General features: G+C 51.8%; 1 protein-coding gene across 26 annotated transcripts in view; it reads right to left on the bottom strand.

Annotated features, from left to right (window-relative positions):
• The window catches only part of TNS3 (tensin 3), a 260512-nt gene that overhangs the window by 62668 nt on the left and 179296 nt on the right, over positions 1-18548 (bottom strand). The gene's annotated exons all lie outside the window — the stretch shown is intronic.

The raw sequence follows: 18548 nt of genomic DNA on the forward strand, positions 1-18548 counted from the left end.
GATTAGTAAGATAATGTGTCTATTGGTGATGTACTCTGAAAATTCAGACCTAAACATGTTTTCCCTACAGTTCAGATTTAAGCTAAAAATATGCAATCCCTGGAACTGTGAAGGTCACAATGACGGTGCATTTAAAGGCGTGTGGCTCACCTTGGAATGACTCTGTCCCAAACAAGTGCCCGGTTATGAACCACGCTGTCATGTGGGCACTCCTGACAAGCCTCATCCCCCCTGAGCAGGGCCTTTAAGAAGCTGCATGGAATGTGAAAGCTGCCACATTAAGGGGAAGATAACTCAGTGGAGGCAGGACACTCAGCTGCTGTCCCAGTGAAGAGAGGAGCAGGGTTCCTTCCAGGGTGCCACTTCTCGAGCCTCCAGCTCCTCTGGTCCACTCCCTGGGCAGAGACAGGCTGGGCACAGCTGGTGCCACGTCCAGTGACGGAGTGAGCAAGATCCAAGCTGGTCTCCAAGTGGTGCGTCTCCTCCCAGATTAGTTCCTCCCCTCCTGACTCCCTCCCTCCAGTTCCCAACAGCTGCCCCCACAGAGAGAGCCTGGAGGCGGGAGGGGAGAGCACATTAGGACTTGGGACTTGCAGGCTCTCCTCCACCCCTCACCAGTTGCAGGAGGAGTCCAGCCCCGTTCACTGTAAAATGAGCATGAGCACAAAGCTTACTCTCTTTTCTCCCCTGGAGAGAAAAGCTGCGGTGAGGATGAAACAGCTTTAACACAACTGCACACAGACAAGCCTGTTAACAGAACGGCACACTTCCATAGTGCCACCACCATCCTGTGGTCCTCTTCCCTCTCCCTCCTCAGGCTCCCACCCTCCAGGAGATGTGTGCTGTCCAGCAGGGGGGACCAGGCCCTACTTGTCTGGGACTTGCCTGCCACAGACCTGCCCGCCACATGCACCTGAGCCCTCTAGGGAGGGCACGTGTGCAGAGGGGTGGAGGGTGAGGCCGCAGATGGAGGCTGGCCCCCCAACTGGGGCATTTTCACCTGGACACTAAAGATGCCCAGGGGGCAGAGGCAGACACTCGTGGCGTCAGTGACAGGAAGGAGGAGGCTGTGGAGCCTGACCCCTGAGGGCTGGAGCCCTGCCCCATTCCACAAAGGCTGTGGGGTAACACAGAGCCCCGAGCGCTTCATCCAGAGAAATCGCCCACCCAAAAGGCATCCCCCCGTAATTGTGCACTGGGGGCTCAGTGACAACCTTGGCCATCACACTCGAGAAATCCAGAAGCCACACTGCTTGTAAGCCTTCCTTCTGGAGAAGGGATTTTGGGGACGGGGATGTATATTGCTTCTGTTCAACGTGCAAGGTAATAAACGTGTTTTACTGCAAATGACAGTGACACCACACCAACGCACTGCACAACGTGAAGCCCCAGAAAGGTGCAGAGGGTGAGGATGTGTTCCCTGAAACCCTGCCCCCTGGCCTGGGGAAGGGGACCAGGACGCAGACATCAACGCACTGTGACCTCAGCCCTGACCTTTGAACCAGCGTGCTTCAGAACCAAGGCCCCTTGCAGTGCGCGGTCGCTCATTAGTTTAAAACCAGCCAGCACGGCCTCGTGGGTGCTCTGCAAAGGCACCTCTGTAAAAATACGTCCAGATGGGACCAGGGTCCCAAAGGGAATACGCGGAACTGAAAAAGGAGGTTCTGAGCAGGAGCCCTAGACTTTTTAAACTCTCTTCAAAGTCTCCTTTAATGCTTCTGCGTCAGAGCAGCGGGAACGTGGTGTGTCCTGTAGCTGATGCAGAGCGGACAAGTAGCCTCCGCCCAGGCTTCCCCGAGATGAGGCCCTGGAACAGCCGCCCTGAGTGGCCCCCGAACCGTCCCGACTGAATGCAGCCATTCAGCAGTTTCTAGATTTTCTCTCTCTGTCAGGCATAAATTAAGACAACAGATAGACATGTCTTCCCTTAGAAGTCTCTCCTATAAAGTGTCCTTATTATCAAGTGCCCTCACTGAAACCTGGGTAACACGGCACCTGGTCCAGCACAGCTATAGGGTCCACCCTCTGCGCGGATCAGCACTTAGAATCCAGCTGCTGGGACAGGCAGGAGGATGGCTCCAGAGCCTGCAGGAGCACGGTCACAGGGGGTCACAGACAGCGCTGAGGGTCTGCCCCCAGAACAGGGCTTGGCCACCGCTGAGAGAATGGAATCAGGGGCACATGCACAAGAAGACATGGGGCCCTGTTTCCAGGCTGTGACCTGCACAGAAGTCTCTCACCCCGCAGGACACGGTTTCCCTTCCCAAAGAGGCAAAGACACAGGCACCAGGGTCATAGGAGGCCAGGCCTCTCCGGTGACAGACCTGCCCTCCTCTCAGACCACAGTCGTGGACAGCAGAGTTTTCCTGCACTGTCTGCATCCCAGTGTGAAACTCCTGGAGAGACGAGACAGGTGTAAGATGCAGCCACAGCGCCAGGAGGGGCGAGCATGCACCAGCCGCTGCCCGGTGGCAGTGACAAGGGAAGAGAGCAGAAAGGAGAGCGAGGCTTACCTCACGACAGCCCTGGGCCGAGCCTGGGCATGCGCTCGCACACAGAAAATCCAGCAGTCACAAAATTAAAGTGGTGCACCATGTCATTTTTACACACGAGGGAAACGGGGTCTTGGGTCTGGACCTGCCCTACCCCACATGGGAAGTCACAGACGTGAGGACTTGTGGCCCCGTGCATCTGACGGAAAAACCACAAATGCAAAGCATACCCCTTTGGGTCGCTTTTCCTCACCCAGCGGTGCCAAATAACGGGTGGGTCAACCAGGGAGGCAACAACATCCCCTTCCACCTCAAAAAGACTCTGCAGAGCAGACAGCACCCTCGGGCCCAGGGAGGCACCGCCCGCCCACACAGCCTCGTGGTCCTGTCAGCACCTAAAGGATTAATAATGATTAACATGGATGATGGAGGGGACACTGGGCTGAGAAAGAGGGACCTTCCTTCTGGAGCACAGGGCTGAATGTGTACTTTATAGTATGACTTCATTTTTATTTTAAAAATAAAGAAATGAACCAAAATGTTTATAAGAGGTTCTCTCGGGTTTGTGGAATTCTAGTATTTTAATATTTTGTGTAACTATCTCTAGTTTCCAAAGTTTTCACTAACAATACGTAATACCTTTAATATTAGAGAAATAAGATACGGATTGTCTTTAGGAAGAACAAGGTTTCTTTACATTGTCTTACTCTGTGCTGCCTGTACCGAATCCCCCTACATGCTTCGCTCATTCTGTGCTCGTATTACTTTCCATGCTTAGATCCACAAACTCACGAGTTTGATCAACAAACTTTTCGTTCTAAGTGCACCATGTCTGGTGGCCAGATCGCCTCATGAGATAAGAGGAAGCCCTGTGGGACACGCTTTTCTGCGCCAGCATGCTCAGAGACAAGCCGGGTGGAGTCGTTAGGGAGAGCCGGACTGTGTCTCGGGGAGGCTGAGACGCACGCACGGCGCTGCCTGCGCTCACACTCCTCGTCATTCAGCAAAGGCCCAAGGCAGGCCTTGCCCAGCGAGGCCTTGATTCTGTTCTTCAGACAAAGGACCTTAAGAGCTGCTTCCAGGATGGGTCCAAGGTTACAAAAGGTAACAGCACATGCAGCAGTGACCAGAATTCCACCCGGGTCCCTGATGCCAAGTCCAGCACCCAGAACATTCCACCAGTGCGGCCCCACACAACCACCACCAGCACCAGGGCAGACCCCGACGGCAGCCAGGACACAGCCGCCCACGTCTGCCCCGTGTGAGAAGAAGGAGCAAGGGAGACCTGGAGGGCCCGGCAGCAAAAGTTTGCTAGGACAGGTCCCACTTTCCAGATGCAGCTCTGAGCGGGATTCCAGAAGGTTCTTCCTTCTTTTTGCAACAAGGAGGACACAATATTTCAAAGGGCACCCTCGACAGGCCAAGGGTGAGAGTAATTGAACACCTGCCCCAGTTCCCTCTCTCTCACACTCGCACTGTCTCACACATATAATCTCTCACACACTCTCACACATTCTCAGTCTCTCACAAACACACACTCATACCCACTTTCCCACAATACTCACACATTCTCATCACAGTCTCTCACACATATAGTCTCTCATACTTTAACACAACACACAAATGCACTCATTCACACACATTCACACTCTCACACAACCTCTTGCAAAGTTACACACACTTACACACACACACTCGTTCACACACACTCTCATAATTTCACACTCTAACACAACATTCACATACTCATACATACTCATACATTCTCATACTCCGTCTCTCACAAACACACTTTCTTACACTATCACAAACTCATTCACACACATCCACTCATACTCACAGTCTCTCACAAACACACACTTTCACACAATACTCCCACTCTCTCACAAGTCTCTTGCAAACATTCACACTCTCACGCACAACCTCTGACAAAGACTTACACGCACTATCTCACACACACTCTCTCAATAGGTCATAAACACTCTCTCACACACCCCCTCGGTGCTCCAGCACAGCCCACAGCTGCACGCTGCCCCGACTCACTCTGCCCCAGACGGCGCACACATTTATGCTTGTGTTCTCGATACCAGGGAGGCAGCTCACCTCTCAGACCAGCCTCACTGCCCTGTTTCTGGAGCACCTCACCTCCGTGTAAAACAAGCTCTTTCCCACTGGTCGGGAGGCGCTAACAGAAAACCAGGGGCCCTGAGTGTTCTTGGGCGTCACTTTCCATCCTGGTCTTCCTCTAAGCTGAGGAGGAATCACCAGCATCTCGATCTTGGGGAGTTGGTCCATGGATCATTTGCAGGGGCTGGGAGCAGGCAGGTGCTGCCAAAGGCTTTCTTCTCCTCGGGAGCTGCTGGCTGACACCTCCAGCTGCATTTGGCACAGGACCCTGCACAGGGCCCGCCCAGGGCTCTGACCAGCCCACCTCTAGGGAACTCAAGAAGAGGCTTGCTGGTGACCCCCGTGGAGATGCCCAGTGCAGCGGAGCCCTGGGCTGGACCTCAGGTGTGCACAAGCCCTGCCATCTCGCAGACTGATGTCAGGGCCCCCATGCGTAGCAGCAGGGCAGAAGGACCGGAGCCTCCCAACAGCAGGGAGGCAGACATTTCGTCTCTAGGCACCACAAGTTCACCTGCGCTGAGAGCTGTCTCACACTGAAGCTGCCACAGGAACTTCGAGTGCTCCTCGTCCAGGGGGCTCTAGGTAGGCAGAGGCAGGTGGGATCAAAGGTACCCCTCAAAAGCAGATGGGGTGGCCTGTGGGAGCCGGTGGCTGCACAGATGTTTCCATGTGGCACCTGATTTGCCATCTCTGGTTGCCCTGACTACCAAGATCTATGTTTACCCCTCTAGAGAAGGACTGTGTAAACAGCAAGTGCCTTATCTCTGCACTTCTGCCGTGGAAGGCTCTGCAGTTTCCTTTCTGAGCAGCGGCCACCAGTCCCACCAGGTGAGGGCAAGGATCGGTTTCACTCAGCTCCAAGGTTCATCTGTACTGAGCTCTGAGGACTCAGTGCACTTTGTGAAGTCAGAGAGCTTTGAGAGGTGAGGAGGCAGGAGAACAGGTGAGCCTGGGCCACCTGCTAGGAGCTCAGTGCTGAGAGGGCAGGAGGTGAGAGAGAACAGGTGAGCCTGGGCCACCTGCTAGGAGCCCGTGCTGAGAGGTGAGCAGGTGGGGAGAACAGGTGAGGTCCAGGTCACAGGTTAGGGGCCCAGTGCTGAGAGGTAAGGAGGTGGGAGAGCAGGTGAGCCTGAACCACCTGCTAGGAGCCCAGTGCTGAGAGGCACTGACTTCCAAATTCTACCAGAAGGAACAATAGCGGTTGCTAAACCGCTATCCCCAACCCTCTCTCTCCAAAGTGACTTATTATGGGTTTGGAGTTTTTAGGACTACTTTTTTCTGATTGATTGTAAAAATAATGTATGTTATTGTCGAAAATTTGGAAAATACACAAAAATATTTAGGAGAAAATCAAGCTAGCCTGGAGCCCCAGGGCCTAGAAAGAAGCTCTGCGAACCAGTCCTGGATCCCAATGAAGATACTGTTCACATCTCTTTCTCCACACTCAGGCTTACCTCGTGAGCATTGCTGAAGAGAGTAACTTAAAAGTTTAAAGCCATTAGTTAAGCTTTACTTAACTTCAACAATGACGCCCCATCCCTTCCCTCACAGTCTGCATAGTCCCCAGGGCTGTGCTCCCACTGCCCCTCCACCATCCTGGGTGGGACCACCGGGGGCCTCTCCCACCACCCCTGCCGTTCCACACCCATGTCCACAGGGCTTCTAGCACCTTGGTCAAGGCCAGCACCTCTGCCTCCTGCCACCCCTCCCCTCCCACAAGACCCCTCCTCTTTCTCACAAGTCCCCTCCCCTCCCGTGCACCCTTCCCCCTCCCAGGATGCCTGCCCTCTCCCACACATGTGGGAGGTAAGGCCCTCTATCAGTAACTTCTAGTCAGATGAGCCAAAAAGAACCTGAGGGACACCAAAAACTGGCTCACGATTACAGTAAAGACACAACTATAATCTGGTGAGACCGGGCCATCTGAACAGCGCAGTACCTGATGACTTCAATAAAGAAATACTTTAAACCTATTCTCTGAACTGTATTTAAAAACCGTTCCATCAATCTGGCCATGACCGTATTTCTCCTTTTTAGTGAAGAAGCCAAATCTAGGACAAGAGGAGATGGAATGAAAGCAGCAGAGACTCAGGGAGCTAAGGCAGTGTGACTGTGACAGTGGGCCAGCGTCCCCTCAGGGGCACCTGCAGGTGTCTCAGCCAACCGCCCTCTCAGTCCAGTTGTTCCACGGTGCAGGCTCCCTTCTGGGAAAGGAGCACAAAGCCCCAGGCTCCCCATGGGCCTTCTGCAGGCAAAGGGCTGCTGGAGCCCCAGGTGCACCCACTGCTCCCCACAAGGTCCAGGTGCTGCATGCACCTGCTTCCCGCTGCTGCCAAGTCAGCAGAAGAGGGTCCAGGACCCTTGCCCCTCACAGTCACAGCGGCTGTAAGAGTCAGTGCAGAAAACATGGCAACCTAGGACCACTGAGCTAGCAAACCCCTGGGGACCCACATGTCCACATACAAACCTAGCTCATCCCCTCTGCCAGGCTCTCCAGGGAGGGTCCATCTGGGACGGCTCTTCCTTTACAGAATGTTGCATGCCAGTCTCATCCCAGTGACCTGCTTTTTCCACCAACATGTGACACTGTGACATGGTCTCTGCAACGGCCACACAACTAGATGCAGCCCATACCTGGCCAGTCCCTATGCTGGGCATTCAGATGTCTTTAGATTGGTCTCCTTTCCTCCCACCACCAGACACCCCTCACTCGAGTCCTCGAGACCTGCCTACCCAGTTGTAATGTGGCACCTGTCCCCAGGTGCCCATCTCACTGCCACTCCCAGAGACCAGTGCATCTCCTCATTGTAACACTTTCAGTTAATTCACTCGTGGGGCTGAGGTCAAGGACAGAGAAAGGACACTTGCTAACACTAAGTACAGCCAGCCAGTGGGCTATTCAGATGTCACCTCAGTCGTGGCCAGGCCTTGGGGGGCCTCAGAGTCACTGTGGGATGCAGGAGCTCACTGAGCCCAGGAGACAAGCAATTCTCAGTCATTTGGTCATTCAGGCCACACGTAGGGACAGAGCCCTGCTGTGATCAGGCCGGGCAGCTGTGCTAGGAGGAGGACTGAACGGGGCCTTGGCCCCAGGACACCCAGTCTATGGTGGCTGTGACCTTAAAGGGGCCACATGGGAGGATGGAGTGAGGGCTAGAACAGGGAAATTGGAGGGTGCTCTGAGGACAGAGCAGGACAGCTAGTCCTCTTATGGGGGCACTCAGATGCCCTGATAAGCCCTGGAGGGGTGAGGGACTCAGACCAAGATTGTGGGTGCCCCTCAACCACTTCGAACCCAGGACTGAATTCAGCCTGACCTGGGAGGTAAGCACTGTGGTCGCCAATTTACCGCTGAACTGACTGAGGTGTGGGAGGTGACTTTCTCAGATCGCTCACTAGAAAACTGTATTTAAAAAACCCAGAAGCTCCGTGGCAACTCTGCACCTGTTCCTAAATACACTAAACTCCCAAACAAGTGGCCTAATGGAGAGTGGGCAGTGACACGGTCAGTGGAGTACTCGTTTCTCCCGGTACTACAGTAGGGGGATTCAGATCCATCGGGGTGACTGCTGATCTGATCCCGTTCACAAATGAAGAACTGAGGACCCAGAGGTGGGTCACAGCATCTGCTCTGCCTGTGGAAATTAAGCCGGGACCCACAGTGGGGCCCACACCAGGAGTCTCCACCCAGGACCCTGGCGCACGACACCATCTGTCTTGCAAGTTCTGAGCAGGATCGCAATTTCAAGTTGCATCAGAACCACGGGGGGCAGGAGTTCTGTTTGCTGTGCCCACTGATGAGTAAGCCCTCCAGGTGACTGGGGCACACGAGTTAGACCCACAAACATAAGACAGCGGTTCTCAAACTTGGCTGTACATTAGCATCGCATTAAAAATCTCGACTCTTGGCCTCACCTTTTACCTGTGAAGTTAGAACCCGTTGGAATGAGGCCCGGGAGGCAGCATTTCTGAAGACTCCCTGGTGTTTCCAACACACAAACAAGCTCGAGAACCGTGGCAGGTCTCCACCCTGGACTCCCACTGGAGTTACACACGTGGGGAGCATTTAAAATAATCCTGACGTGCGGGCCGCAACCCAGGCCAATTCAACCCGACCCTCTGGAGGCGGAAGCTCTGCACGTTTGGCATCTGCGTTTTGTAAAGTTCCCAGGTGACTGCACTGTGCAGCCAGGGTGGCAAACACCCGCTCTGAAGAGTAGACAGAAACTCATGACCTCCTAGAACGTGACCTTTGCCTTCTCTCTGGGCACTAGAAGGTGAAGTGCCCTAAGCTATTTATTTATCTTTATACGATCATATAAGAATGAAGTCCTGAGTCACAGAGGTATGCACAGTGGGTCCTGGAAATTCCCCTGCATTCCTAGGAGCAAAAACCATCGCCAAACACTGCTCCATAGTTAGTTTGAGGCCTCTTGGTTTCAGCTCATTCAGATAAACATGCACATCTTCCAAAGAGAGCATGGAAAAGGAGAGAGGACAGCGTGACAATGAAACGGCAAGTCTAAACACTCTGCTCAGCTTAAATGTTCCCAGAATGACTTAAGGAGCTCCTCCCCCCCAAACTGAAATAGGGATTGATTCTCCAGACCCTTCCACCTGCAGGCTATATTCTCGAAGAGCTGGGTGACATCTGTGAGAAGTCTCAGTCTGAGAGTTGACAGCTGCTCAAGAGCTCAGTGAGAGCCGCCCTCAGCAGCAGGGACCTCGCCTCTAGGCCACCCTCTTTCCGCCCTCTCTGAGCCGATCCAAGTCAGGAGAGCCTGTGGGAACAGGGCTCTGGCAGAAGGACACCAAGAGGCCACATAAGGGAAGCCCATCTTTGGGACTGCAAACCTGAAAATCCTTTCCACTGGGAAACGGTGAAGTGCTGGGTTAGGAGGTAGGCTTTCCTCTAAAAAGACAAACTTAAAAGGGGACTGATATGTCCAAAAAGCTAGGAAGTATATCCTTCCAATGTGAGAAATTTTAGTAATGTTCCCATATTCTACTCAAAATAAGCTGTAATTTAAAGCACAGATGTAAAAAGCCTCACGGCAACCAAGAGGCAAGACCACCACTCTCACACACGACTACTACCCTGAGACACCGACAGCAGGGGCTGGCGCCCGGCTTCCACTCCTTTTTGCTTATGTGAATTTCTTTTCCTTTTTTTTTATTACCTTCCCCGCCCCAGATCACTTGATCTTACTGGCCTTCCCTTCAAACATGTCATCTTTCAGCAACTGCAGTGTTTACACAATGTGACCCAGGAAGGTCACTAGGGCTGCCCACCTTCTGGGCCCGTTTGTGGATGGCGCTGCAGGTAGGCGAGGCCACAGGAGGAATGACGCACAAGACTTTCAGACAGAAGCTGAGAGAGCCGAGATTGCCAGCCCGTCCCGGCCGGAGATGCCGTAACCTCTCTCTCCCCATCCACCCTTGGACTAGCTAAATTAGACCAGCACGTCCCCTGGAGAGGACGGCGTGTGTGCGTTGGGGGATCATGTCTGTGCGGACCAGCTTGTTCTCCAGTGCACGCAACGCAGACCTTCCGGAAACGATGCACCCACGCCACAGGCCAGCGGGTCTCCCAAGCCTTCCGAAGACTTTCCACGTCTGAGAAGGTGGTTCCTCAGCAAGTTAAGGAATCGCCACACGGCCCAGCAGTTCCACTCCTGTCTATATATGCCAAAGAACTGAAAACAGGTGTTCAAACAAATAAGCTCCCATGAATGTTCACAGCAGCACTATTCACAACGACGAAAGGCGGAGCAGCCCAAGTTCCATCCCCAGAGGAAGCTATCCACACAGTGGGATACCATTCAGCCTTAAACAGGAATGAAGCTCCCACACTCACTACAACATGGATGAGCCTGGAAAACACTACGCTGAGTTAAAGAAGCAAGACTCAAAAGGCCACATATCATATGATCCTGTTTATGTGAAATGCCCAGAAGAGTCAAATCCATAAAGACAGACAGCAGATTAGGGGCAGCCAGGGGCTAGCAGAGGGGGTTGGGGCTACTGCTAGTGGGACCAGGTTTCCTTCGGGGAAGATGAAAACATCTGGAAATAGATAGTGGTGATTGCCACACAACATTGTAAAGGTACTTAACGCCAGTGAACTGTACACTTAAAATTGTTAAAACGGTAAATTTTACGTTAGGTGCCTTTTTCCACAATAAAAAAGATTCGAGGGAGTGATTTTTGTTTCCTAGAGTGGCCTGCCCAAGGGTTTTCACCTTGAAATGAACGTTATCTTAAATTGCTTTCTTTGTATTTCTCCTTTAACATTTTAGTTTTAGGATGTTATACAGATTGTCCTCAAAAATATGTGGTTAAGCAGTTTATATTAGCCATGACTTTGGTTTCAGGATAGTGAAGATAGCGCCTGAAATTATATGTTATAAAAGAGAACTGGGGCCTGAGAAGGGGGGGAACCGTGGCCGCAGTCCAGCAGGCAGTGGCCTCTGCGGACACACGGCACCTCCGCGTCCGCACCCCTGGGACTCTCAGGAACGTCCGGAGGTGCCTGTCATGGTGACCACGTGGGGCACCCAAATCTGCCTGTTTTTGGAGTAAGGGTTGCTGGAGCAAATGAAACTGACTCATCAACTCCCCAATTTCAAATTTGGTTTTATGAAATTAAAGGAAGAGATTGCAACAACAGTTCCCCCTGGCAACCGTGTATTTTTCATTCTGAAATCTCTTCCAAATTGAAGCACACAGAGCTCTCTGTAGTGCAGGGAGCTGGCTCAGTTACTGAACACGCACTTGCACATGGTATGGTCTATCGCTGTTCACGGTCTTAAAACATCAGTTTGACAGGGCCTGGTGGACCATGGCCAGTCCTGACTCCTGGCAGGAACCTCTTTCTAGAGCTCTCAAGGCACATGAACGTCCCACCTCACCATTAATCTCCAGTGCCAGGAGCTCACTGATGGAGGAAGCCGGGTTGTGCATGTGGCAGTGAACAGAGGGCTGGAGTCCTTCATGGAGGCATCACCAGCGCCCTTGGCCTTGGCTTGCTGGCCCTCACTCCCCAACCTCCTTTATCCTGGTTTCCTGTAGTCTTGGGTATAAGGAAGTCCCTCCTCTAATTCCCGGTTCCTTCCGCTTTCCAGGAGCTCAGGGCTGGCTGGGAGACAAAGGAAGAGAGATGGACAATCATAGTTCTGGGCTGTCCAGGGAGGTGGCAGGAAGCGTTGGGCCTGTGGGGAAGGGTAGGTGGTCAGGGGAGGCGTCTCAGAGAGAAGGGGACCCTGGGCTGAGCCACCATCACCCAGAGAGTCCCCGACAGGCAGAGGCCACTGAATGAGAGGCCAGTCCTCCGTGGGCTCTCTGAGGGAGATGCTGTGCCAGGTGGAACCTGCTCCTGTGCGTCCCGAGCACCTCAGTGTCCTGCAGCTGGGTGGGACTGAATGCAGCCTGAACCCAGGTGCTCTTGGTCAAGTTCAAAACTACATCATCCAGAGTTTCCATGGTGACACCAATGGGATCCAGCATGCTTTCACAAACCCACAGATGCTCACCATCTTGTTCAGCGGGAACAGGCCTGGCTGCTGGGCAGCTGAGAGGAACAGGGGGTTTAAGTGGACAGTGAGAGGTCAAGTGTGAAGTCAGAGTTAGATTAGCTGGGTTCAGGGACCATGAGCAGAGCAGGCTGCCAGAAATTTTAACCACAGCCCGTGAACCCCTTCTGTAACTGTAATCAGGACCCCCGTGAATGGAAGGAAGGAGGGGACAGAGGGAGGTTTAAGGGGGGAGAGAGAGTCAGGTAGACAGACGCACATACAGGAGTCCATGACTTTATAAACCCCAAGGGATGCAAATATATATACAAAGCAGATCAATTAAGAAATTTTTGTAGGCTTTAAAAAACTACGTTTTTTTTTTTATTGTGCAAAAAACACATGCCATTCTAATTACCATCCTGACCATTTTTAAGTATACTGTTCAGTAGTGGTAAGTATATTCACATCGTTGTGCAACAGACCTCTATAACTTTTTCATCTTCCAATGAAGAACTAAAATGTACTCCTAACTAAAGAGGTACTGACACATTTCCTTAAGCTCTATTCTGTTAGAGATTTGAAAAGGATGTGAACGAACCCAAACACAGGTTGCATTACACTGGCGAGCACAGTACCTCCCATCTAAAGAAAGTGCCCATACCCGTGCCCATACCACCCTCACTGTTTGAAACACACCAAAACCGAAATACAACATATCACCAAAGAGTGAGCATTTCAGGTTTTCCAGGAGAAACCAGTGGAAATTATTCTTCACCCTCATATTACTCGGATCACTGGCAGTTGCCATACATGGTGCCTGCAAAGTCCTCTCCTGTGAAGGACAGAGTTGCCGGCCCTGTGTGCTCTGCCACTGGCTCCTGCAGGGAGTGTCAAGTCTGTCTGCCACCTGGACACAGGACCAACAGCACTGGTCTGCAAATGGTCATCTTGTCTTTGCAGGGAAAAAGGACAATGAGGAAAAGCCCTAAGTGTGGGACTCTGACTCTGAATGACAACCCTGTGTCCTTTGCTGTCTGCTCAACATGTCCCCACACCACACGGTCTATAGCAAGTGTGACTGAGGTGGACACTCTCCCTGAAAATACCTAAGAACTAACACAGAATGGTTCTGTAGAAAGAGACCACAGCCCGGTTCTGAGTCTGAGTTACCCGCCCTCTCTGACCACGAGCTTCCTCTCTGTGAAACGGACATCATCCTTGCTCTCATTCAAGGAGAGGAAGCAGGAGTGCCTTGAGCACAGGTGAACCTGGGAGAGCCTCGTGTTTTTGTGAAGCCCAGTGCCTCTGCCCAGCACCTCTGGAGGCACAGCCCAGCAGGAATACAGAGCCTCAGAGGTGGAGGGAGGGACCTTGTAGCACATTGTGGGGGTACAGGGAAGGCTGGGCTCCTGCTGCTCTGGGTGATGCTCAGGTCACCTCAACCTTCCGAGTCTGCAGCCTTGGGGAATCGAGGAAATCCTACAGGGCAAGCCTTCTGTCTCATCTCATTCCCTTCTTCCCTCTTCTGCCCTGCACCTGGATTCCCAGTCCTTGAATATACTTGCACTTCCACACGCCTTGGCCCTGGCTCTCCCTAGCACAGTGCAGCTGGGAGACCTGGGGGTGGGGGGACAGCATAAGGCCACAGCAATGCCCAGAAGGCCCCAGGCTGAAGGCCAGTCTCGTGTCGGACCAGAGCACAGGAGCCATAAAGGCACTGAGTGCCTGCAGGGAGCAAAATGCCCCCTCACCCCATTTTATAAGGTTGCCCAAAGCTTTCTAAGAGCTCACTTCTGGAAGGCCTCTCTCTTGTCTTGTGGGTGGGGATGGGCTCCCTAAACCGTCCTGTGATAAAACTCACTAAGGTCCCTGTGCCCATTCAACAAAGTAACATGAGTCCTTGGACAGTCATTTGCACTTCCACCTGCACCACGCCCCCCTCTATTTACAAACATTACCATGTTCCAGGAAACAAAATGAATAAGTCACTAGAACTGCCCTTGAGGGATTTTTCTGGCTGGTGGCAGAGCCTGCATTTAGTGGAATAATAGCACAGCCGTGAGATGTACAGTCAGATAGACGGAAACTCTGTTTACACATCATGGTAGGCATGAAGGCCAGGGGTGATGCGGACAAGCTCCAACATGATGCCTGGAACAGCACGGGCACTAAGAGTGGCAGTGCTTAAAATCATCATGGCCGTCACTGTCATCATCACCAACATCATCATCACCAACATCATCATCACCATCATCATCATCATCACCACCATCATCATCACCATTACAATCATCACTATCACACCATCATCACCATCAATACCATCATCATCATCACCATCATCACCACCATCACTACCATCATCATCATCACCATCAGCATCATCACCATTACCACCATCATCATCACAACCATCACCATCATTGTGAGCATCACTATCATCACTACCATCACTGTCATCACCATCATTACCACCATCACTACCATCATCACCATCACCACTATCACCATCATTACCATCACCATCACTACTATCACCATCATTACTACCACCATCACCATCATCACCACCACCATCCTCACCATTATCATTATGATGCTGATATGAAGGAGATGTGCTTAGAAAATGCTCAGCCTTCACCTATCATTTTCATCTCAAAAATACCAGATCCATGGTGGGCATGCTGTTGCCTGCAGAGCTGGTGCAATGCGAGCTGCACAGGACATGCGGCAGTGCCCAGGAGGAGCTCCAGGAAATACGGTTCCCAACTCCCCACCACCAGGTAACTGGTGCTCTTTCTCAAAATCAGGCCACAATCTATGAAGAGGGAAGGATTTTACTAACTGAGGTCTCTGTGGCAAACCTTTATCGACAGCCAGAATTGAGACACTATGCAGCAGCCTGCATCTGGGAGAAGATGCGAGACTGGCCAGGGAGAGTCTCACTTAGAAAATCAAATGTCTTAGAACTTTCCAGCTCATTTCTCATTTGTGAGCAAGACTCGAGGTGGCTGTGGTCGGACACTCCCCATGTCAGTGGGCCCAAGCCTCAGGCACCCAGACATGGACAATGCATCTGTGGGGTGATGGCAACTCTCCTGGGCATGCCATGGAGCCTTTCAGACTTGCCGGCCCTTCCTGCTCAGCATAGTAGACTAACAGCCACATGTGGACCAGCTTAGCTGGGCAGCCCTGGCCTCCCCGATGTAAGGGGTGATATGTGCTGGGGATCTGGAACATCTTCAAGGCACAGGTTTCCAGCATCCCCAAACCTTCTGAAATGTTCCCACACTCAGAATCAGTTAAATAACGACCACACTTTTATGACTTTCCCTGCCATCTACTGATTTTTTTCCTAGCCTTTTCCAACTGAGAGATGTAAATGCTGACATTTACATTTTAAAATCAAATGCGTTCCAGTGTTCCCTATACCTGCCAGGGAGGGAAGGAAGTGCCCTTCCCTCCGCAATTCCAGTGGCCAAGAGCTACAGACGTGAGCATTCTTTTGATGGTATTTCTATCAAGACAAAATGTCCTGGAACAAGAGCCAAAAGCCTGCTTGTAGGCTGCTCTGGGCACGCTTCGACACTGTCCAGATTCTTTACGTGGTGGGAGTCTCAAAGGCCTGCTGCCTTCTCAGCCTGGCACTTACCTAAGCAGGAAGCTCACTCTGCAACTGAAAGCCAAGCTCAGGGCAGAAGGACAGAAGGATGCGGCTTGTGCTGCCCCAGCCCCAACGGCACGAGCCACCTCAGTATTAGCCGACCACTGCTCTGGGACAGCTTCTGTAACAGGCTTCCTACCAGAAGCTCATTTCTAAATTTCAAAAAGGTCTCTGAAGATTAGTATCCAGTTTGCTTATATCTGATCTCTTGACATCACTATAATTCTAACAGTATATAAGAAAACAACAAAAATGGGGTTGGCTCTGTGGCCAAGTGGTTAAAGTTTTGCACGATCTACTTTGGTGGTCCGGGATTCACGGGTTCAGATCCCGGGCACGGATCTACTCCACTTAATCAGCTATGCTTTGCAGGCATCCCACATACAAAAAATAGAGGAGGACTGGCACAATGTCGGCTCAGGGATAATGTTCCTCAAGCAAAAAAAGAGCAGGATTGGCAATAGATGTTGGGTCAGGGCAAATTTTCCTCACCAAAAAAAAAAAAAAAAATCCGACAAAAGGCCTATGATTCCTGTCAAAAATGAAGATTAGATTAAAAATACTTTAATTGAATTTGCATGATGAATAACCAAACATGCACTGTATTTTGCTAGTCTACTGTTGAAGTACTTAAGTTCTTTAATTTCAAAAATGTTGGTATTTTTATAATGAAAGAAACTAGAAATGATCTAAAATCAAAATCAAAATTCCAGTAATTAAAGTGATGAGTTTTCGAGTAATTTAAGGATGGTCAACAGGAGGGTGAAGCAGTCAATGACTTTCTAAAACCTCTTGCTTTGCGTTTTACTGCAGCAAGAACTAGGAATTACTAAAAATTGAATTCTGCCAACTGGAAAACATATTAACCTAGAGAAGCCATCAGATGGCAACCCAAGCCTTGCAATCCTTTTTCCCACATACACTCGGACGCCTCCAACGTCTTCCAGATCTCAGAGGAGATTTTAATCCAGGAGAAAAAACTTCTGATTTTAATTATTCTAAGTAACTTCTTTTAAGTAGATTTGGTGAGGTAATCATGTGCTAAGAGAGAGAACGTGGACAGGTTTATTCCCCTGCAATCTTTTTTAAACTCAGAATTTCCTGAATGTGTTTGATGAGTTCATCCGAATCCTCAGACCCCGACCCAGCACTCCTTCATTGCTACTGTTATTGCTGGTCTGCGGCCAGCTGGTAGAGTCATCATCTACTCACGGGAGACTCTTAGCTGCTTTCAACTCCCAGTTAATGACATTCAGCGGAGCCAGTGTCACACTGCTCACTTATGATCCAGGTACACGACAGGTGCGTGTGGACCAGCATTTCCTGCACCCTTCCATCGGCCGGGCACTGTGATAGGGTTTCTTTTAGCAGATGGAGTGAACAGAAATTCAGAGATTATGTCCTTTACCCAAAATCACAAGGGCAGCCAACACATAGCATGGCAGGACCAAAGTCTGCAAAGCTCATGTAGCCCTAGCCGTCCAGACCTGAGCAGGTCTAAAATCCACCCCATCTGGCTGCAAAGCGGGTGGGGCCTCTGGGAGCAGGCCCCAGGGGCCGATTTCTGCTCTACTGCATAAGACCTACACAACCTTGGGTGGGCCACCTCACCTCCTGACAGCTCCGGAAACTCCACTGCAAGACGTGGAGCCATTGCTGCAGCCAAGGGGGCTTAAGTAGATGAAGGGGGCCCAGAGAACAAGCCAATGCGAATGGCAGTCTTTCCCATCAGACTACCAGCTTAGCACAACGGGCACCCACTCAGGAGGACAGAGGAAGCGACAGGGCCCCTTCCCTCATTATCTCTCCAGTCTTCACATTTACAGCAGGGCCCTGGGAGCCAGCTGATGCCCCAGAGGCAGACACCCTAATACAGGAGAGCCTGGCCTCATGTGGACACCACACTCTCAGCCCTGAAGTGGCCTCTGGGTTCTGTTCCCTGACTGATAGCACGCAGGCTCCAGAACGCAGCCTCCACCTCCCCAGACCTCAGGGGCACCCAGACTTGGATGTCGGGCCTAGCCCATGCTCTTCCTGCAGAAGCTTCTAGATACACATTCTCCCTGCAGCCTTTACACGCCACTCCCTGACCCAGACACCCCTACTCTGTTCCTGCCCCCCTCTGCCTGACGGGTGTCCTCCCGAGTCGACCTGGCCAGCTCTGCAGGGGCCACAGCCTATGCCTCCCCAACACAGAGAACATGTCACAGACCCAATCACAACACACCCCTCCACGTTCATGCAGCTGTATACCCAGAGCTCACTGCCCATCTATTACAGCCACCTCCAGCCTTCCCAGGCCTCACAGCCAGGCAGGAAGGCCCAGGCCTGGTTTCCAAACCACTGAGTCCTAGAAAGAAGGGTCCTCAAAGTCTTGGCCTCCCTGAGTCAGCACGGCCCCTACTATTGCAGAGGTGCACACAAGGTCCCCCACCAGGCCTGCACCCCGCTATGCTGGGGCCACTGCTGGGCCCTGGAGCCTGGCCTGTGGCTCTGGATTCTTGCTGCACTTCCCACCACGGGAACCTGCTCCTCCGATCAACCCTACCTACTGCCCACCCTCCACCACTCACAGGCTCCTCCACCCTGTGGTTCGCACAGCTGTTGCCCCATGAACAGCCTCTGGGCTCCCTGCGTGGCCAGATTACGGCTATCTTATACACTGGGATGCTCAGTCACTTCCCTGTCCCCACAAAGCTGTGCCCAGGGGCCCAACTGTCCTCTTCATTCTCTCCTCTAGACCCAGAGAAG

This window comes from Equus przewalskii, chromosome 4 (genome assembly GCF_037783145.1).
Source record: "Equus przewalskii isolate Varuska chromosome 4, EquPr2, whole genome shotgun sequence".
Taxonomy (NCBI): domain Eukaryota; kingdom Metazoa; phylum Chordata; class Mammalia; order Perissodactyla; family Equidae; genus Equus; species Equus przewalskii.